We start from the raw sequence: 22922 nt of genomic DNA on the forward strand, positions 1-22922 counted from the left end.
GTCAGCTATGAGGTGAAGAAACATAGCCAAATTTTACTTTTGCCAAATTAATACCAAATTAAGATTATAATGATAGGTTTTAAGATGAAAAAATCATAGAAATTTAGTGCAGTGTTAACAAAATTTTCATAAATTGAACATAACTTCTCATCAAAATAAGATTTTGCATAGATTTCAAGGTGTATGTATAGGAAAAAACTTATTATAGCAAGAAATTGAGCTTCATAACCTAATTATGGGATTAGATTTTTGTTATAATCAAAAGACAAAAATCTTGAAAATGCTAACAAAGAGGAAAATTTTGGTCTTTCAAGGCCTCTTTCATTAACATGATGAGGTTATGGGACAAAAACTAAGGTGTATAATGTATCCATAGGTCAATACCCATCGACTAAGAATTTTTCAAGGGTTCAAACTCCTACGCATCTTGTAATTTAAGCTCATTAAAAAAAATTATAGTGCGTAATTTCTTGCAAAAAAAACATTTCTATGAAAAACTAATGAAAGTGTCTATATAAATCTCCCAATTGTGTCCATATGAGGTATTTGTATACAAATAAATGAGATGAATGGAAGAATCCAAAAGTTGACTTATAAACCTCCCAATTGTGTCCATATGAGGTATTTGTATACAAATAAATGAGATGAATGGAAGAATCCAAAAATGGACTTTATTTTAAGGCTTATCTTTGATAAATAAAAAAATCATAATTACAACATGCGCAGTTTGTTGGATATGCCATAAATCACCAAATGTGGCTTGCATAACCATTAAAAATTATCACCTTATGTAATGGAGTCATAAAACTAGTATATATGCATCATAAGATATTGTAAATTTAGGTGAACTAAATGTTTTTTATGATCATTGATTGAATTTGTGAACGTTGCATATTTGACACACAGTGTTTTCTATATTTAATTCTAGTCACAAAGGATTTTTTTCTCACATGACAATTGCAAAAATATCAAACACGTATATAAGTAGCTACCATGGATTATTGCATGTACCCTGCTCATTTTTATATTAGGCTAGAGTACGAGTTTTAATGAAACATTCAATGCTGTTTTGCGTAGGGTCTTTTTATGAGTGTATTTACTATTGAGGTTATGATCAAAAGTGAGGGATTATAATTTCTATGAATATTTTGAATAAAATTTTATAAGTTTACAAAAGCATTTCTTGAGATGTGTTCTAGATTTCATATACCATTTTATTTAAATTGCAAAAAAAGGACACTAAAGTATCCTTTTTGGTACCAAACTAGTGTTAAGGGGGCTAGACCAATTCTTCTTCTGCATCATTGTCTAATAAATGCTTTTAGTATGGGGTTTCCACAATAGACTGCTTCCGGGACATTTCCAGGCATTCCAGTCCAACTCCGAATCACGGATTGGCATCACTAGATTGTCAGGCTCTTTCATCACTTTGTGGACAAGCAATACCTCCAAGCTATTAAGTTGGTACTGGGAAACCATAAGGTCAATGGTTTTCCAACTCTTGTTGCCACTGTCCCAGAAGTGCTCAAGCTGTTTCAGACCCTTATTATTCAGCTTCCTAGCTGTCTCAATCCAATAGGGAGTTTGTGGCGGATCTACAACTTTGGAGAGCCAGGGGGACTATGCAGGATGGAGTTCTTGAAGTATCTGGCTTCTTCCCCCACTTTAAGACTCCTGTTGCTCTATTGCATTTTCTTACCAATTCTCCTGAACTGCCCCCCAGTCTTAAGGTAGACCACACCGGGGCTAGCAGTTTGTCATGAATCTCCACCCCTCTCCACTTTCCACCCTTTGAGACAAGTTTAGCTGCTTCTATCATATCTATGATCATGACAGCCCAAACTTGATCATGTTTAGCCAAGGAAACAACAAATTTGGTGCAACAAGCTTCTGCATGGGCCACAAGGTTGAGAATTCCGAGGCCTCCTTGATTCCCTGGTCAAGCAACTGTTTCCCAACGGGCCCATTGCCATGGCCTGGAAGATTTCGTGTTATTTTTCCATAAAAATATTTTTACTGGTTCTAAGAACTCTTTCGAGTGACACTTAGCCATCTTGAGAAGCAGGCTAGTGAAGGCAATATAAGGAATCATAAAGGCATTCATCAGTCTTATCCGATGTGGGAATGGGAGAAGAGCATACTCCCACCTACTCATTTTTGTTTTGATTTTTCAAGCACCCACTCAGATCTTTGCTTGTGAGTTACATCCACCCCCCAGGGAGCTCCCAGATGTCTAAAGATATTCCCTTTTGTGACAATCTCCCCTGACCAGAGAGAAGGGTCAAATGAGTCATTTTCCGATAGGGAAATCATCCTTGACTTCTCTATATTACTTTGGGACCCCGAAGCTACTGAGAACATTTGTACAATCTCCAGAGCTTTTCTAATGACCTGGGGGCACGCCTTCAAGAAGAGGAGAGAATCATCTTATAGGGCCCATTTGAGTGTCCAAAATTTCCCTAATAGACTATATTTGAGCAAATATCCGGCCTAGAAGTTCCTTAAGTGAACCGCATGTCGACAAAGACAATGCTTAAGCACAAAAAATTTCTCAAATAGCTCCGCTTGCTCTTATCCTATTTGGCATAATCTCGCTCAATATCCCCTCAAGCATTTATTGCCCTCTAAAGTACACCATATTTTGCATGAATACTCAACATGTGACATACATATCAACCACGGTTGTCATAAAATATAATATCTAACCAACCCAAATGATTTTCTCACATTAAACTGATCATTTAATCAGTGGGAGAATAAACGAGAACAAGGGTTAAGATATAGACATGAGCTTATAGATCTATCCCAATATGAGAGATGGTCTATCAAAGAGAAAGGCTAACCAATGGAGCATAAGACCTTAGGGTTAGCTTCATTGAAGGCCTCCAATAATTAGTGTAAAAGTCCTTTGACCTTAGGTAAGCTAGGACTGAGCTTGAAGTGGGAACCCAGCCCAATCTTAAGGTGCTCAAGGTGCTTGTCGTGCTTGATGACTAAGGTGCTTGAGGTGCCTGATGACTGAGATGCTTGAGATGCTTGAGGTGCTTGATGGTTGAGAGGGCTTGAGGTGCTTGTCATGCTTGATATGCTAGGGTTGTACTTGAGGTGAGAACCCAGCCCAAGCTTGAGGGGCTTAAGGGCCAAGCTTGTGGTGAGAACCGGGCCCAAAGTTGAGTGGCTTCAGATGTGCAAAAGTCAATCCCAATCCCTACAAGGAGGGGGCAAGCCCTACATGAGGGGGGATGAGAGAGAACACACACACACTCACTCAAGGCAAGCTTGGTACAAAGAAATCAAGAGGGACACTTGTCAAGTTCCTCCTAATGTTGCCCTCATGGTGTGCCTGAAGCCTATTATTGGTTGGCCACCCAAGGGGTCCAATGATAATTTAAGAGATTTAATTAAATTATTTTGCATTTATCAAGTCCTCTCTCTCAAAAGGGAAAGGGGTACACTTCTCCCAAGTTTTAACTAAGTCAACGTCAGTTAACAAGAGTTGTTAAAGACCGAAGACGTACGGATGCACATCGAGGATGAATGGAAAGAAGCAGAAAGATTGGACTTACACATTTTTCACATTTTCCCAAAATGGTCACATATTGTAAATTCTCGATTTATTTGAGGCCATTATAATATTTCTAATGTGTTAGGGATCATTAGGAGTTCCTAGTTGTAAAGGACAAGACAGTTAGTGTGCCTAGGTTGCAGATTCAGTAAGTGGCGGATCCCTAAAGACCTTGGGTGCCCAGACATTGCATATTGTATATAAGGTAGTATGTAAAAGAAATTAGGGTTCTCAAGCTCATTTGTTGAGAGCACTCTTTGGTGAGAGCTCTTGAGGTGTGTGGCTATGGAGTCCTTGAGCTTCTCCTTGCTCATGTAACTTGGTTAACACTAATCAATGCTTTATTATCTTTCACTATGCCTCTCTCATGCTTCTTATGATTGCTATTGATATTTAGATTAGCTAGATTGTAACTAATTAGTGGTTAATCCGTCTCTAATCTTGTGTGATTGCCCTCTTTTGCTTGTGTGCATGTAGGTTTGATTGGAGTGTGGTGTTCGATAGATCTATATGTGTGTGCTTGCGATTAGTGTGTTGCATGATAGGATTAGTGTTGTGTGCGTCTTGCAATCATTAGTGTGTGTGATTGGGTTGATTAGAGGTGAAGAGAAGTGGATGTGGAGATTGCCCATCATTGTGGCTTAGCTCCTCCATAGGCCGAGAAGCTCACCTCGTAGAGTCACCATTCGTGTTGCCATGATTAGCTCACTAATCGTGTGAGTGTTTCCATGCCCTAGCCGGGTAGCTCATCCCTCCGGATTGATAATTTTGATGGTCATTGGAGCTATGCAACGATGGAGACCCCCAACATTTGTGTAATTGTGGCATAAGCGGATATGTTTCCTCACTAATTTCACTTGTGTGTTTTTGTGGATTTTGGATATGTGTGCATGAAGCAATGTGTTCATAATTCCCTAATTTGTCACTGTATCTTGCCAATTGCATGTTTACACACTCCAATTTCACACTAACCCCTTGCTAATTTCACTAATTTTGCTAACTTACCCACTAATTTGCTTCTACGGATTAGAGCTTTCAACCGTTCAATCGATCTTCAATGGAAAGGTAATCAAGGTGGTATTCTCAACCTCCCTAGAATATAAAGATGTGTAGAATTGTGTGGAGACTCCACCATGATGCAATGTAATGTTGATGCTATGTTATTGAAATGCAATGTTGATGCTATGTTGCTTTGAACATTTTTGGATTGTTCGTTTTCATGCCATTGGAGAGGGGGAATGGGGAACACGCCCAGCACACAAAGGGAGCTGCCGCTCTTATAGCTCAGGGGATACACAGCACCTCAATCCACTCAGTGAGCACCTTCGACTCACACTATTCCTGATATTTCACACGCGACCAACCACAACTCGATGCACCCGCGCTCGAATAGACCATCAATCAACCCGCACGCATAAAATGGCCGCAATTTACCATCTACCCTTTGGCTACCCAAGACCTTGGTACCTACCCTAGCCTTCTGCACTAGACTTGCCTACAACCTTGGCTTGGCATAGATCAATTTCTAGCTCGGACCAACTTTGGCTGCACCATCATTGTCACCCCCAGTTGAACACTCAACCACATTCAGGCTTATTGCATCAAAAAACTGCACACCCGAAACAAACTCTTTGCACACCACAAAGCACCTAACATATGTACAAAACTTGGCATCTGTCACCCACCACCTTTGCTCATGCAGGTTGCCCAACCCCCTGCATTTCCCGTCATCATCCCCCTGGGTCAAACACGTACCTACGGTCATCACCATTCTTCTCTAGGAGCTCCATGTAGTAATTTATCCATGCAAATATCCAATGGTGCACATAGAAGGTAGCTAGTACACCTTCACCGCTCCAAGTCTCCAGTCTGTTTGTATAGAGCAACATCATGCTCACTATCTTGCCCAATGGCCATACTAGCAATCCTCTCCCAACCATATAGAGAAGATATCTCCTCCAAAGACTCCTCTAGGTGGCGAATGACCCACTGCACTGTCACTTCCATCAGCATATCCATCAATAATGAGCCGCAGACCTTTGTTATTATTTTCTCCATTTCCAAAACCTGTTCTTCTTCTTCATGCACAACTAGTAGCACTTGTTCTTCATCCAAAGGTTCTTCTATTAGCTTTGCACTCCACTCCAAGCTTGCAACATCTTTGGCCACCGCATTTCAAGATCATCCACATAGGTAGAACCATATGGCTCAACCATCACGTCTTGTAGACCCATTTCATCCTCATGTTCTTCAAGCACATGCCCTACCATTGCCTCTCCAAATAGGGAAGAAATAGGATCATCCTCTACCGCATCATCCTGTAGCATAGCCTCAATAGAACCTTCCTTCTCATTCTGTTCAGTCCTACCATCATCTACCTCCACCAACTCAAACATGGCCCCGCTTTACCATCCTCATAGGGTAGACTAGTAGCCACTACTCCATCTCTTTGCTCCTCTTCCATGACTGTAGCATCTTTTCCCCTCTTGGCCAAGCTTCGTACCTGTTGTACCACCATGGCATACTCCATAGCTACCTTTATAAGCATCTCCATCAGCACAGTACCGCCTAGTACCTTCATCTACATGTCCTCCTCTCCACGCTTGGACACTTTTACGTGATGTTCATTCACATTGCCTACCAACAAATCTTCATGCACAACATTAAACAGCTTCACCCTTACCATCTCAGCTTCATCGGGCTCCATTTTCTCGCCATAGGATGTGGACTCATCCTCCAAGCTATCCTCTTTACATGTCTCTCAAAAGATTGAGCTTGCACCATCATCATCATCATCACCATAGGCTGACTCCATATTAGCATCCTCATCCTCCAAGCTATCCTCTTTACATGTCTCCCAAAAGATGGAGCTTGCACCATCATCATCATCACCATAGGCTGACTCCATATCAGCATCCTCAGCTTCTTACTGCTCCAAAAAAACTAGGCCACCGTCTTGGTTTTGCACATTCTCTTCCTCTTCCTTCAAGTCTTCTGCATCTGCAAATTGGCTACCATCTGCTACACTCTCATATGAGGATTTAAAAAGGACAAGCTTTAGTTCCCCTTTAGGCTACACTTGGCTCCTGGCATCGGTCACTTTCTCCACACATAGGTTCTCCTTGACACAAGGCTTATCTTTGCTAATAAGCTCGGCTACCACTAGCACTGGCCCTTCACAAACAGGAAAATCCAAAGGCACATAATTGACCATCGGCCTTACCTCAACAGGCTCTGCATTTTGAACTGGTGGAACCATCCTTGGTTGAACCATCAAACACATTACCGCCGTAATAGGCACATAATTCTCAGGCTTCAGCAAGCCCAACTCCAGCTTTCTTTTTACCTTTTTGTTATTTATCTTGGCCAAACATACTATCCCATCATAGTTATCGGCATCGAACTCCACCTTTTCTCTGATTCTTGGATGCAGGCAATCCAAAAACTTTGACACTTTGAATAGTTCATGGCCACAACACCCCGTAGCTACCTCTAGCTGTCTCTAACAGGCTTCAAATTGCTCAACAAAAATAGAAAAATATTGACTTACATCTTGGCGTAACGCCCTTAGCTTTGCACTGGCTTCCTCTGCAGTAATCACCTCTCGAAACCGCTCCAAAAACTGACTTTGCAACCTCTACCATGATTCTCGATCACTACTCTTTAAACCATTGAACCACACCTTGGTTCACCCTCACATCAATAGCGGCACCGTCTGTATCTTTTCTGTATCCGTCAACATATGCATCGACAACAGCCATAACTCAAAATCTCCTAACCAATCCTCGAGATCTTCAACGCCTATAAATATGGGGCCAAGACCTGGCTCCATCATCTCTGCCAGCTTCAAATTCTGCCACAGAACACTTCGACCCTTAGCCGAATGGGGAACACGCCCAGCACACAAAGGGAGTTACCTCCTATAGCTCAGGGCATACACAGCACCCCAATCCACTCAGTGAGCACCTTCGACTCACACAATTCTCGATATTGCACACACGACAACCAGAACTCGACGCACCCGCGCACGAACAGACCATCAATCAACCCGCACGCATAAAACGGTCACAACTTACCATCTATCCTTTGGCTTCCCAGGACCTTGATACCTACCTTGGACTTCTGCACTACACCTAGCTGCAACCTTTTCCTGGCATAGATCACTTTCTAGCTCGAACCAACTTTGGTTGCACCACTGTCGTAATGCTGAAATTTTTCAGATTTGGTGGCGTAGGAAATTGATAAGTTCAAATGCTAATTGGTGAATTTGCGTTGCTAATTGTGTGCCTAGTTGATCTAATTGCATGCTTGAATGTTCAATTGCAGGTGTGTGTGCACTAAAATCAAGTGTGTGTGCATTCTAATTGAGTGTGTGTACTTTAGGTGTGTGTGCACTATTTTTCCTTTGATTGTGCACCTAAAAATCTATGTGTGTTTAATGATTTTTCAATTGTGATGATTGATTTGTGTTGTGGTCATATCCAACTAGAGATTTGTGAAATCACATTGCAATTTTGACAAGATTAACCCTTTTGTGTGCGCACCTTAAGATTGGTAAAAACTGCCAACTATTAGTGTGTGTGTGTGTGCCTAAAAAGTGCTTAATGTGTATGATTAATTCAATTTTTTATTGCATATTTGATGTGTGTAATGGTTAATTGTTGCATTTCTTAGCTCAAAACAAGGATTTACACACTGCAAATGCATCAAATTTGACCTAGTTTTGCCGCTAATTTTGCCGATTAAATTGCATAGTTTGGATTTTATTGATCAAATTATATGGCAATTGAATTGATGTGATTTTTGTGATTTTATTTGGCTACAATAATCCCCTATGTGTGAAGAAGTTTTTTTTTTTAAAGTTATTTTTTGGATAATTTTTGCAAATTTTGGTAACTTTTTGCTGATTTTTGCTTAATTTCATTAAAAATTGATATCTTGCGATCTTTACGAGCTATTTTGAATGTGTGTTTAGGATTGATTTCAAGCGCATTTGGGATTTCGTTCGCCAGATTTTGAGCGTTTTACTATTTCTGGAGATCAGGTTAATGATTTTGTTGAATCTGGCATTTTTGATAAAAACTGCTATTTTTAGTGTGCTTTTGCGTGTCAAAAGTGTTTGATTGTGATTGCCAATGATTTTCTAAGATTTCTAGAAATTTTTGGGATTTTTTAAGCTTTTTTTGGTGATTTTTTGTATTTTCGAGTGATATTTACCGTTTCGGCTAATTTTCGACCTATTTTTGGCATTTTTGGACAATTGAAAATAAAATAAAATAAAAATTTCTAGCTCGATGCCCTTGCCTTACGGCGCATAAAATTCTTCGTTGATGGATAGACTGGTAAACGGGAAATCACAATAGTGTATAACATTGTTGAGGAATCAACAATGTGCGAAAGAACCATCGTGGTAAACTTAAAAAATCCACAAACACCCAAACCCAGCCATGACCTCTATTGGTGATTCGTAGACTCAAAAGTAATCTCATAGAGATAGTGCACATGGAGTGCAAAATGCTTCATAAGCAACAACCTGAGGAATATGCATGCCGTTCCAAATCAGCCTGTGCTAAACACCAGGGCCCATAACACCTAGTGTACATGCCTTTAGCAAAAACTAACCCGAACCTGTATATCCATAATGAGCCTTGCCAATACTTATGGCAAAATGTGATGCGCCTAGCACACATTAACAGGAATGTAAATAGTTCTAAAAAGAAACTAAATACTTTCATTTGCAAACTTTTGCAAGCTTTGTTGAAATGTCTGAACCATAATAGAAGGTGAAACAGTGATCACTTCTAGGTACAAACAATGAAACTTTTTCATTTCCTATATGTATAAACAACCATCTGTAATGTTGTTTAGCAGCACTTGTACCTTAACAAGCCATTCTAAGTATTCGACAATTTCTGGCCACCGAAATTTCTCCTGATACGTCATACTAAAAATGGTCTAGAAAACAGATGTGACAAGAACCTAGGGACTTTGTCGTGACACAGAATTGAAATAATGGCGCCAATGTCAGTCCAGAGACTCATATTCTCCACATGTGGAATATGTCTCAACTAAGGATGTCTGAAAAAGAACATCCTACAAGTACAAGATGTTCCTGTGTGTGGAGGTAGCTCTAAACACTTTACGACAAGAGTGAGAGGGACCCTCTTTATCATGCTCCACACTGGCTAAACCGAACTCCTTGAGTTCCTAGACCATGTTGTATCCCATGTGACAACATGTGCCAAATCGAACCTTACAAGTAGGTTCGTAACAGCATAAGGCAGAAAGGTAGATTGGACACTTGGCCCAAAATACTTTGTGCCGACATGCCCTTGGCATGGCTCTGTAACACTCAAGAGTACTTATACGTCTTGAAAAACCAAGCAAAGCATACTAAAAAATGGAATAACACCAAATCAATAGATGCGTACCTGGAAATTTGAACGTAATGTTCACTTACCCGTATTCAAATGGAGAGAAGCACGTCTCCTACCTGAAAAGAGAAACAGCATTTCACTGGGAACCATGGGTGTTGCCCTTGAAATCCAACCCCTTTGGTTAAAATCTACATAGGCAACCCTTTGGTAAGATCCTTTGTAGAAACTTCTCAACTAGCAAATAACGGTAACCAATATATTCAACCATGTTCAGAATGATTGTAATCAACTTGAAAAGTGTGTCGTCCGCTACCACGTTTGGTAGATTGCGGAATTCTTTCCTTGAAAGTATAATTGGGAGAGATCAACTGTGATCCTCAATGCAGATCAGATTGTGATCCTTAATGCCTATGGGGTGATGTATCAATCACCCGCTGGGCCTTGCCCTAAAACAGTATGTCCATAGACACTCCGTAGTGCTATCGAGAGAGTAGGAGACCCACACAAGTGAACTTCCGAGATCTTATGGACAACCATGCTGTCACAACTGATTGCTACATCTATACTTTCTTGTAGAGATCAGCTGCTGTGATTTGAAGATTAGCAAAAACTCAACTTGTGTGTCGCACTGAAAACATGTAGTGCAGAAATGACACCCTAAGCATCCATAATGACAAGACGCTTGCTTGGTAATTAACGTCAATGTGTACTCCACTGGTAGTGTTGTTCGATCTTGAGAACAATCGTCCAAGGAATACCAATAAGTGGATCTTATCCTAGGTTTAACACTAGCTCTTAGCCTGTTTGGCACAAAGCCCTTATGCAAAATAGTGTTCAATCGATGAACGGATGAAGACTAATTTGAGTAGTATCTTAGCCACGTGATAGCTGTGAGTTAGAGCACCTTGGCTCAAGCTGACTCACGAATTGAACACTAATTTGAGTAGTATCTTAGCCACGTGCTAGCTGTGAGTTAGAGCACCTTGGCTCAAGTTGACTCACGAGCAGAATATGTATCGAAAGCTTTTTAGAAGAATTTTGCTATTCTCGAAAGAAATAAGAAAGAGAGATAAAAGAAGAGCATGCTGGGTTGAGGAACTTTCCGTAAATTTGTAGTGTGTGTGCCCAGAATGTGTGCTCGTAGACATCTTATGCCTGAATTGTAGCTTATCTTATAAGCATTCCACAATCTGTCTGTATGACGCTCTCATCGAGAGAGACAACAGAAAGCACAAGTTAAATATTGATCAGCTACCATGTAGGGTCGTGACTGTAGGAGGATGACTTGAAAGGGGCACCTTGTCGATGAATCTAGATGAAATTTTAGGTTCTTTTTAGTATTGTTGAGTGTTGTTAGCAGCCAACAATCCATCCGCACTCTGTCCGTGACAGAGTGGCGAGTGTGTTATCAGAAGCGTAATGCATGAAGCGGCTGAATTGAATTCACGTCACTAGCATGCCCCCATAAAGACTGGTAAGCCCTTGCGCAGAGTGATGGCCTCAACCATGAGAACCAAAACTGTAAGTATCTTGCACAATTTAAACTGGCAGGGATTCTGTGAGCTGAGATCCCTATGTTGCCAGTTCCCTGAAGCCGTGCTTCAGTATAAAATTGCCAAAGCACTTTGCTTTGCACAATGACATAATTGCCAAGTAAAGTTTGAACAAGAAAAAACGTAAACTTGGCTAACCTGATCGTTGCTGTAACCAATTGTCATGAAATTTGGAAGGAAAAAATCATTCCAAAGATGCCTTATAGCCATATCTGCACAGACGCCGTCGTATATCCTATACACCTGCCAAACAACTTTGTACCCTTGAGCAATAAGAATTATTGGCCGTGCCGATCCCTGTAAGTATCAGTTCCTTTTGCATGGCTTGAATATTGTGTAGTCAATTCCTGCTCCATGTTGATCTCTCAACCAAACAGTGGTTTTTTGCAAACCAAGCAGTGGAAAAAAATTGACTACGTACAGAACTTGTCACAAGTTGTGCTTGTGCCTGCATGCAAGAGCTACATAGCATGTTTGAAAGCATAATCAAACCAAAACAAAAGCTATTGCATACCTTGGCAATAAAAAAAAGAATTAGTTGGCCATGCCAACATCTGTACCATACCCCTTGCAGGCATTGCATGTACTTTCCTAAATGCAATTGAATAACAATACCAATTGGTAGCAACCTGTGGTGCATCATCATTCACGGCTACCTTGATTGGACAAGAATAATTCTTGAAGCAAGAATTAACTTGTGCAAATATCTGGAATATCCCCTGCAATTGACATCATACATAAAACGAGAAAACCTTAAAAACATGAAACTTCAAACCTGTGTATTGGTCTGAATCCTTGTGCTCTTGTTGAATCTTAGTCCAGTGTAACCACTAGCACATCCCTTGGAGCATCGTTAGAACATGCTATTGGTCGGGTTTTTTTCGTGGAAGTTGGCTAACACTTTGTGTTGCCCAGTGCAATCCTTGATCAAAGTGTAATTATCGATGATTTTGGGACCGGAAAATCTCTTTCCAAAGATGCGGAAGCACTTGACTTTGCTTCCTCTCGATTGTGCTAAGCATGCTGTATAATATGGTTGTGCCAATAGCCATGCTTGAGGCCTTGAGCAGATCCAAATTCTGTCGAGATGCCATATGCCCATGCTACGAGGGGGGGGTTGGCCCGTGGGCAGCCTCCCTTAGTCCAATTTAATTGCCCAAGGCCTTTGGCCTTAGGGTACCCCGTGTGAAAAGAAAGGCAAGCCCAGCGATGGTGGCCAATGACTGTGCAGTAGGGGAAGGCGAAGGCACTCATATCAAGCGCTACGGCCCCTCTCAGACCTACATGTAGAAGCGAAAAGTGATGCGCTCGTTGAGGCGCTCCTTTTCGGCAAGGGTTCTTGCCCACGCCATGGCTGCTGTCAGGTGTCTGCCATGGGAACGAGAGAGAGAGAGAGAGAGAGAGAGAGAGAGAGAGAGAGAGAGAGAGAGAGAGAGAGAGAGAGAGAGAGAGAGAGAGAGAGAGAGAGAGAGAGAGAGAGAGAACTCGCATGAGAGAAGAGAGGCCTTGCTCTCGCATGAGAGAAAGAGAGAAGCCATGCAAATCTCCTTCCCCTCCCCTCCATGGATTCTCTCCCCTGAGCTCTGATACCAATGTAAGAAACTAGGCAACTAGGGATCTCTGGATCCTCCTCCCAACCTCTCTTTATAGGTGGGCTCCTAGCCCCTTGCCCTAGACGTATCCCCTGTCCACACTGCCTAGCCCGGCCCTTGTCCGTAGTCCTTGCCTAGCCTAGTTCTTAGGGTACAGGACCCATGTCTTGACATTGAGGTGAAGAGAAGTGGATATGGAGATTGCCCATCATTGTGGCTTAGCTCCTCCATAGGTCGAGAAGCTCACCTTGTAGAGTCACCATTTGTGTTGCCATGATTAGCTCACTAATCGTGTGAGTTTTTCCATGACCTAGTCGGGTAGCTCATCCATCCGGATTGATAATTTTGTTGGTCATTGGATCTATGCAATGATGGAGACCCCCAACACCAAGTCTACCCTTTTTGCTTGGTATGACTCCTACTTATGATTGGCTAGGCCTAGAGGGGTCCAATGAGCTTCAAGCATGAGCTACAAGGGGGGGTTGACCAAAGCAAGTAGGGGGCTTGCTTAGGGGGTATACTCTCCCACACACACACTCACACACACTCTCATTGTGTGAAGTGCAAAGTGCAAGAGCTCCCTCTCCTTCTCCAAGCAAGTAGAGAGGTTGAGATCCTACACCAACACTCTTGGCTATGGAGTGAAAATCCAACCAAGAGCCATTCTTCAATGCTTAAGCTTGCCATCTTCTCCATCTTCATTACTATGCTATTATGTATTCTAGCAAGAAGAGTGATGATAAGTGAGGAACTAATTCTTTCTCCTATGAAATGTTTCTTCTTCCTCTTCTCTACCCTCATTCCCTGCTAGCTCTCTCCACCTTCGAAGGTGTTTAAGGTCTTGGGATTGAGGCTTGCGATAGTTAGTGCTTTCCTCAAAGTTTATGTTATGCTCGTGATGCATGAATCTTTCCATCTTCATTGCATCACCTAGGTCACAAGGAACACAAAGATTCTATTGTAACAAGTCTCTTCTGATGGGAGAAATCATAATACAAATGCCTATTGGAGGGGGGCCCGACTCCACATAAATCTAGTCCTCAAGTGTTGTCATGTTCTCTAAATTCTCTCTCTTGCAAAAGTATTGTTCATGCCAAGTTAACTAAATGATATGTTTATGTTGCTACCATCAATTACGTTCACCCGCTATGCTCACAAAGTAATTTCACAAAAGTACTCTCTCTAATTTCCGCCACTCTCAAGTTAATAGGCCAATTCCATTACAACGGTAGCCCAATTACAACTGCCAACAATCTGTTTGAAAGTGGATAACACGCAAGTAGCGAACCTAAAGAAGTTAATAGCAAATATCAATCCAATCCCTTCTTTGTCTTCTTACTCTTTACTTGTATCCTACTCCCTACAAGCCTTTGAAAGAGTTTCTCTTCCTCTGCTTTGAAAGAGAGCATAAGGTGACTCTTGTTGTTGTGTCTTCCCCCATGATCTCCTCTCCCGTGCTATTTTCTTCCTTGGTCGACTTTCTATGGTCCCTTCTTTCCTTTCTGCTTAAATCCCCTCTTTGCTTCTCCTTTTCAGCTTGATTCACAAAGTCGCAAGAAAGAGATAATTGTTATTACTTCCCTCCCTCCATCGTCTTCCTTTGTACCAAGGTTGAGAGCAAGAGAGCCATTGCTTCTCTATCTGAGCTTATCCCTTCCCTTTGTTTTCTTTCCTCTGAATCGCCTTCTCTTATCTCCTGTGGGGGGGGGGGGAGAGACACACACACACACACACACACACACACACACACACAGATCCTTCCTCTTCTCCCCTTCTCCTTGCTTGCTCCTTCCCTTTGTCTTTGTATCCCATTTTATGCTCTTGGTTTCCTGTCATAAAATCTAATATCTAAGCAACCCAAATGATTTTCTCATATTAAACTGATCATTTAATGTGGGAGAATAAACAGAATCAAGGGTTAGAATATAGACATGTGCTTATGCATCTATCTCAACACAGGGCCAATGTTAAAGGGGTCCAAATGAGAGATGGTATGTCGAAGAGCAAGGCTAGTTAATAGAACTTAAAGACCTTAGGGTTAGCTTCATTAAAGACCTCCAAAGATTAGTGTTAAAAGTCCTTTTGACCTTAGGCAAGCTAGGGTTTTGCTTGAGGTGGGAACCCGGCCCAAGCTTGAGGTGCTTGTCCTACTTGTTGACTAAGGTGCTTGAGGTACTTGTTGTGTTTTCTCACTAAGGTGCTTGAGGTGCTTAATGAGTAAGGTGCTAAGGTGCTCCATGGCTAAGGTTCTTGAGGGGCTCAAGGTGTTCCAAAAGTCAACAAGCATCCCTACTCATGGGGGGGGGGGGGGGGGGGGGGGGGGCAATCCCTCATTGTAGGAGCATGAGAAAGAACACAGGCACCCTCACACAAGTCAAGCCTTTCCTAAAGAAGCAACACGGACACATGTCAAGTTCCTCATTATGTTGCCCTCATAAGGTGCCTAAAGCCTATTGGTTGGCCTCTCAAGGGGTCCAATGATAATTTAGCTAATTTAATTAATTTTTTATGCATTTTCCAAGCCCTCTCTCTCAAAGGGGAAAGGAGGACACTTGTCCAAATGCTACCATGGTTGCTTGATATGCATGTGATTGGCTAGGATTGCACGGGTCCAATCAAATTTTAGCTTGAGCTACAAGGAGAGAAGGTAGGGGTATGCTTGGGGGGTATACTCTCTCACACACACACTCACATGCTCATTATTGCTTGGCAAGAGCCCCCTCTCCTTGTCCAAGCTTGATGAGAAGTTGAGAGCCTACACCAACACTCTTGACTATGGAATGCAAATCCAACCAAGATCCATGCTCCAATGCTTAATCTTTCCATCTTCTTCATCATCATTATTATGCTACTATGCTATGCTATGCAAGAAGAGTGATGATAAGTGAGTAACTATCTCTTTCTTGTATGTTACTTCTTCTTCCTCTTCCCTACCCTCATTCCCTGCTAGCTCTCTCCACCTTTGAAGGTGTTCGAGGCCTTAGGACTAAGGCCGGGTATGGTTAATGCTTTTACAAAGGATTATGTTATGATTGTGATGCACGAAGTTCCCCATATTGATTGCATCACCTAGGTCACAAGGAGCACAAAGATTGTATTGTATCAAGTCTCTCTTTATGGGAGAATCTATAATACAAAAGCCTATTGGAGGGGGGACCGGCTCCACATAAATCCGGTCCTCAACTGTTGTCATGTTCTCTAATTCTCTCTCTTGCAAAGGTATTGTTCATGCCAACTTAATTAAGTATAATGGTTATGTTGATATTTCTAAATAAGTTCACCCTCCATGTTCTCAAAGTAGTCTCATGAAATATCTCAATCTTATTCTTTTAATTCCCCTATTCTCGAAGTTCATAGGCCATTTCCATTACAATGGTATCAGAGCTATTGGTTTCGCTTTTCTTGCTTTAGCAAAGAGGTCCTTAATTTTTTCATGAAAGGTTGGACCTGTTCATTGGAATAGGGTAAGTGGGATAGGGATCTATTAACTTGGTTGAAAATGACTTTTTTCAAGGTATACCATTGGGAACTATAGCCTTAATAATGGAGTCTCTCGGGGCTTGCCTTTGGCTTAACCATTAGTGAGCTACCAGCAAGCTCAAAAGGAACCATAATCAACAAAGAAATTTTAGACCCTCTCCACTAGTCTTTGCAATCAACAGTGTCTTAACCACGGGTATGCCTTCTTGAGAACTTATTTTCAAAGGTAAAGATGAGCAATGACTAAGTTTTTTGAAGTACCAAAGCACAAAGTAATCTATACATAAGTTTAATTAGCATGGCTAACAATAACCAAGAGAGTAGAGTAAACATTGATAACTTCAATTTTGTACATGAAGGTGATGATGATGATGCCTCCATGTTTCTTATTTATCATGTTACTAGGTTGCAGCAAGCTATGGGAAACTCTGCTTTGCAAGCCGAAGTTACTCAACAACTTTGTGATTATGGGATTTCCCTTCCTCTCCAAGAGGAGAGAGAGCTTATGAGGCCTCTTGATGAGACTCCCAAAATAATACTCTCTCCCATAAGAGAGGAGGAATCTAAAGAACAAGAAAGAAGAGAAGCCCTAAGTTCCTCTGAAGATGTGGCTCCACAAAGACGGCGGTCTAGACAGTCGCCAACCCAAGAGGAAACGGTCAACCCATAGTCACTCTCGTCGTCACTCCAAAATGGAAGAGAGGAAACAAAGGAAGAAAAAGGCAAGAAAGAGGTCACCCTCTTCTCCTTCTTCTTCACTTTCCTCCTCTTTCGCGAAAGCAGTGGATATTCTCCTAGATAATACAAGAGGAGAGGACATCGCAAATCCTACCCTGCGGTTCGAGAAGGTTCCAAAAGCTCAAGATATTCAAAGAGGGAGGAAGGAGTATCTCTTTCTTACCTATGATGGTACCTTTGGTTCCACCAACAAAGTATTGGCTTTCATCCAGCAATTTGAGGTGGCCTTTGGAGACAAGGGCTTCACAGAGTCCTCCAAGCTACATCATGTAGCTATGCACTTCTATAAATCTTCTCTTCAATGGTGGGCTAGCCTTTGTGGGGCAATAACAAAGCCCCAAAGACATGGAAACTCTACGAGTTTCCATCATGAAGCCATTCCTTGCAAGCGATGCAAAGGACAAAGTGCTTACCAAATGGTGGAGTTTGAAGCTAGTCTCCAACAAGTCTATCCACAAAAGTGTGGACAAGTTTTGGGATTTACATCTCAAAGCTACTGTCTTTCAAAATATAGACTTTGTCGAGCAAAAGCAACAATTTTGTGCGGGATTACCTAAGAAATGGCCGAGTATGTCAACTCTCAACGTCCTGGTTCTATCACCAAAGTAATCCACCACACTATGGTTGCTTTGCACATAGATTTTTAACAAGGGGCTAAAAGAAATGCCAAGCCCATGGAAAGCAAAGACAAAAATGATACAAAGGGGAAAAACAATGCCCAAAGCTATTCTCAAGGCAATTCCAACAACAACAATCGGTCCAAAGAGAAGGGAGTTTACAAAGGTAAAAGTAAATGTTGGAGTTAGGGTTGTAGAGAAATGCACATAGCTTGGAGAAGATGAAGGAAGATCAAGGCACACAACTGAGAGTATATTACTTAGTGTGCAATGGAAAGATAGATAGCCCTAGAGTGATGGGCGTATATGCAATGCACGGCGAAAAAAACCTCCTAAAGAGGGAAAAAATGCCTTGGCGGTCCTAGTGTGTTCACACACACCACTACCACATGTATATGGTAACAAATCCCACCTAGAGTGATGCGGTGAACAAGAGATGGCACATGAGTAAAGTAAAGTGCCATGCCTTGAGGACATGATCAGTCCACAAAGGGAGTAAGTCCAAAGCTTTGCGGAAAGCTTTGAGCTTCTCATGAGATAATGCCTTTGTGAAAAGATCTGCAAGGTTGTCCTGTGTTGGCACATAAGCCAAGCTGATCTCTCCTACTGAGAGAGCCTCTCCCTGACGTAGTGGTAATGCACCTCAATGTGCTTTGTGCGATCATGAAAAACTGGGTTCCTTGCAACTGCCAATGCACTCTGACTATCAGTGTAGATAATGTTGGCAGTCTTGTCCAACACCCAAATCAGGCATAATGTGTCTGAGCCATACACACTCAACCGTAGCTATGAGGACTGCCCTATACTCAGCCTCACAACCCAAAGTGGCCATAGTGGGTTGCTTCTTGCTCAATCATGAAATACATGATCTGCCAAGCATGAAACAAAAACCACTTGTGGACACTCATGGTCAAAACAACCAGCCCAATCTGAGTCTGAAAAAGCATGTAAGTCTGGCGGCAATGATCCCCCCTTGGGATAAAACAAGACAAGATGTAAAGTGCCACTAAGGTAGAGGAAAATTCTCTTGACAGCCTGCCAATGCTTAGACTATGGGCTATGCATAAATCTAGTGACCTTTGAGACTGCAAACTGAATATCTAGCCTCGTGTTGCATACATAAATGAGGCATCCAGTAGCAGTTTGGTAAAGAGTGACATCAGCATGATCATCAGCATCATGTAGACTCAACTTCAAACATGTTTCCATGGGAGTGGCAATAGGTTTGCAATCCTCAAGTTCAAACTTACATAGCAATGTCTCTATGTAACTTCTCTAGCACAAGGCAATACCACCATCACACTACTTAAACTGTATACCCAAATAATGATGCAACAGCCCCAAATCTTTCATCTTGAAAGTAGCATTCAAATCAGCCTTAAATTCATCAATATGTCTCTCATTTGGTCCAGTGATTAGCAAATCATCGACATAAAGAACCACGATGAGAAGTACATCACCCTCACGCTTTACATACAATGTGCTTTCTGTTGGACTGTAACGAAAGCCTTGTTCGACCAAATGAGTGTCAGCTTTCTCATACCAAGCATGAGGAGATTACTTCAACCCATACAAATCCTTCTTACATCCTTCATACAAACCCATACAACCCATGCACACTTTGTCCTCTTGTCCTTCCTTGACAAAACCGCAAGTCTACGTTACATAAACTTCCTCAAATATGTCACCATTTAAGAAAGAAGTAATAATGTCTAATTGATGTACATCCCAACCAAAATGAGCTACCAATGCACATAGAAAACGCACAGTAGTCATATGAAAAGTGGAGTAAAAGTCTCTTCATAATCTATGCCTTATTGTTGTGCATAACCCTTTGCAACAAGTCGAGCCTTATGGCCATCTTGCGTTTCAACTTGTAAACCCACTTTATACCAATGGCCTTTTTGACAGGAGGCAAATCACATAAAGTCCATGTGTCATTTTCTACAAGTGCATCATATTTTGATTGCATGGCAGTCATCCAATTTTTTGAATTATGTGCTTCATTAAAAGACAGAGGCTCCTCAACATCATGTAAGCTAGACACAGCCAAAGCATAACAATCTGATGCATAAGATGCATGGCGAGAGCCTGAACGAGTATGACTAGACAAAGCCAATTTAGTGTCACGTAATGTATGCACCAGCCATTTTGGCATACCTCTAGTCTGCTCATTTTCAGCCCTTTCCTCATCAAGTACATCATGTACATCTGCATCAGTAATAGGCTGATCTGTGACATTTTCAAAAACCCCCATAGGCTATACATTTGTCTCATTGGAATTTACATTCGAGCTTCCACCACTGAAAAGAGGCAACAAAGTGTCATAAATGTCTTGTGATCTTACATTACTGTCTCTAGTACATGACAGCAAGGGTTGAACAGAATCTTCCACAAGCTTTACATCCCGCGAAACCAGAATACACTTTGTTTGTGAATGATACAACCTGTAACCTTTGCTTTCAGCACTATAACCAACAAAAGTACATTTGATAGCCTTATCATCCAATTTTTTGCGTTGTGTTTGTGGCATCAAAGCATATGCCAAATAGCCAAAAACACACATGTGCTCAATAGAAGGCTTTCTATCATGCCATGCTTCATATGGAGTAATAGACTGCAAAGCTTTTGTAGGAAACCTGTTAAGTACATAATTTGCACACATGATGGCCTCAAGCCAAAAATAATGCGGCAAAGCTTGACTTTTGACCATACATATCGTTCCATTTCCGTAAGTGACCTGTTTCTCCTCTCAGCAACACCATTTTGCTGAGGTGTATAAGGAAATGTACATTGGTGTTTTATCCCACGACTAGCCAGAAATGCATTAAATTCATGAGACATATACTCCCCCCCTCGATCGGAACGGAGGGTGCTAAAAGTACATCTTGATACATTTTCAGTCATAGCCAGAAATTGTTTGAAGCACATAAAAACTTTGGACTTCGCTTTAAGCGGAAATACCCATACATGCCTGGAGTAATCATCAATGAAAGTCACGAAGTAAAGATAATTGCCCAAGGACGGAGTTTGCATGGGCCCACAAACATCACTATGCACAAGCTGCAATCTAGATGTGGCCCTAATTGAACCATCCTTTGGCAACTTCGAACGCTACATCTGTTAAATATGGAGCCTGATTCACCCCTTGTAATTTTTTGTGTTAAAAACGCACATTTGTAAGGCCCCCATTATGAGGAGAAGCCATCGTGCATGAAAAAAAGTAACTCGCGCGAAAATAAAATCACTTGCTAGAAACCAAAATTTTAACGCCCAGTCTCGAGCCTAAGGTTGAGACTGGCTTCCCCGGAAGGTTATGGCCGGACAACGGCCGGAAAGTGGTCGGAAAATGATTGGTTGGTTGGCTGGTTGGCCGGTGGGCCGGTAGTCAATGGCCGGTGTTCGGTGATCGGGAAGTCAATGGCCGATGGCCGATAGACGAATTCAAACGCAGACTTGTCTTCTCAAGGGCGGCCACACATCGGTGGATTGAAGGGTCCGATTTGGGCTTATCTACACAAGGGCAGCTACACATGGTTGCCTCTCATGAGAGAGGGCAGCCCTATTGGCCTATAAAAGGAGGCCATTTCTACAAGGTGATGCAACAAGGTGGGTGTGAGGTGGTGAGAGTGAAGCAAGGCGGGAGCTCGAAAAGGGTATAATCCCTTTGTAACCTACTTCTTGTTTTCAAGTACTAAAGCCATTGAGTGGCTGCTTTCTCGTGGACGTAGCCCACATTGGGTGAACCACGTATATCGTGTGTACTCTCTCTCTGTCTACTCTATAATCTCTTGTGTGTGAAAATTATCTCTCTCCATTAAGTAATCTACTCAATTATCTATTTAGCTACATCATATTTTATAACAACATCTTACCCAAAATACAGCCTTCACAAACATGTTTGACAGGTGCTTCAAGAGGCGGCAAAGAAGTAACCATATCATATTTTTGCAAACGCAGCAAACTGACAAAATTTAGATGACCAAAACGTGCATGCCAAAGTTTTGCATCTGAAATAACCCTTGAATCTGCAACTGCATTTGCAAAATTTTGTCCACACTTGTCATACAAAGTGAGCTTATACAACCCACAGCATAAAAGCCTAGATGCAAAAATTTCATCACCGAAACTAAGATCATGAACTGTACATCTGTCATCCGCAAATTTGACTATAAGTCCAAGTCTAGCAAGTGCAGATACAGACAAAAGATTCTTCTTGATCCCAGGTACATAAAGTGCATCAACAATTGTGAAAGAACTGCCATTTTCAGTAGTAAGAACAATCTTTCCAACTCCTTGAACCGGATAAGAGGCATTGTTGGCACAAGTGACTGAATTCCCATGAGGGACAAATTCAAGAGAGGTGATTGGGCTGTTGAATGCTCATGGACCCCTTGCGAGACTGTCCAATACTTCTAGAGAGCTTAATTCTTATTGGTTCTTTTATTAAGTGTTTTTAAATTAATTAAACTAGTTTTACTCTAACCTAATTCTCATTGGTCCACCTCCAAGGCCATCCAATAGGATTTGAGTACACCTTGTGGGCATCTTGGCTAGGGAGCTGACACGTGTCCCTCATTCCCTTTGTGTAAAGGGAGCTTGTGTTTGTGTGTGTGTGTGTGTGTGTGTGTGTGTGTGTGTGTGTGTGTGTGTGTGTGTGTGTGTGAGTTTCTCTCTCATCTCCTACAACTAGGGCTCGCCCCCTCCTATGTAGGGATGCATGAAGACTTTTTGGGACACACACAAAGCATCCAATTTCCCTAATGTTTGACCTTTGGACACAACCTTTGAATTTTGGAACCTTAGCATTTTGGAAGTCTTAATGGGCTGAACCTTAGGGTCTTTTAAGCCCATTGTTGCACATTGCTCTTTTGCAGATGGCCCCCCTTTGGATCCCTATTTTCCCTCCTTTGGATCCCTAATGTGGCCAGTCTACCAGCTTAACCAATATTCTAGCTTTTTCACCCCTGGCACTTCCCCATGTTAGATGATCAGTTTAA

The 22922-nt window shown here is 41.7% G+C and overlaps 1 pseudogene; it reads right to left on the reverse strand.

The window, feature by feature from the left end:
- Window positions 1–5413: 5413 nt before the first annotated feature.
- LOC147426737 (uncharacterized) lies at window positions 5414–5892 on the reverse strand (annotated as a pseudogene).
- Window positions 5893–22922: the final 17030 nt, after the last annotated feature.

Source organism: Adiantum capillus-veneris, chromosome 24, assembly GCF_014529385.1.
Source record: "Adiantum capillus-veneris isolate H3 chromosome 24, ASM1452938v2, whole genome shotgun sequence".
In the NCBI taxonomy this organism is placed as follows: domain Eukaryota; kingdom Viridiplantae; phylum Streptophyta; class Polypodiopsida; order Polypodiales; family Pteridaceae; genus Adiantum; species Adiantum capillus-veneris.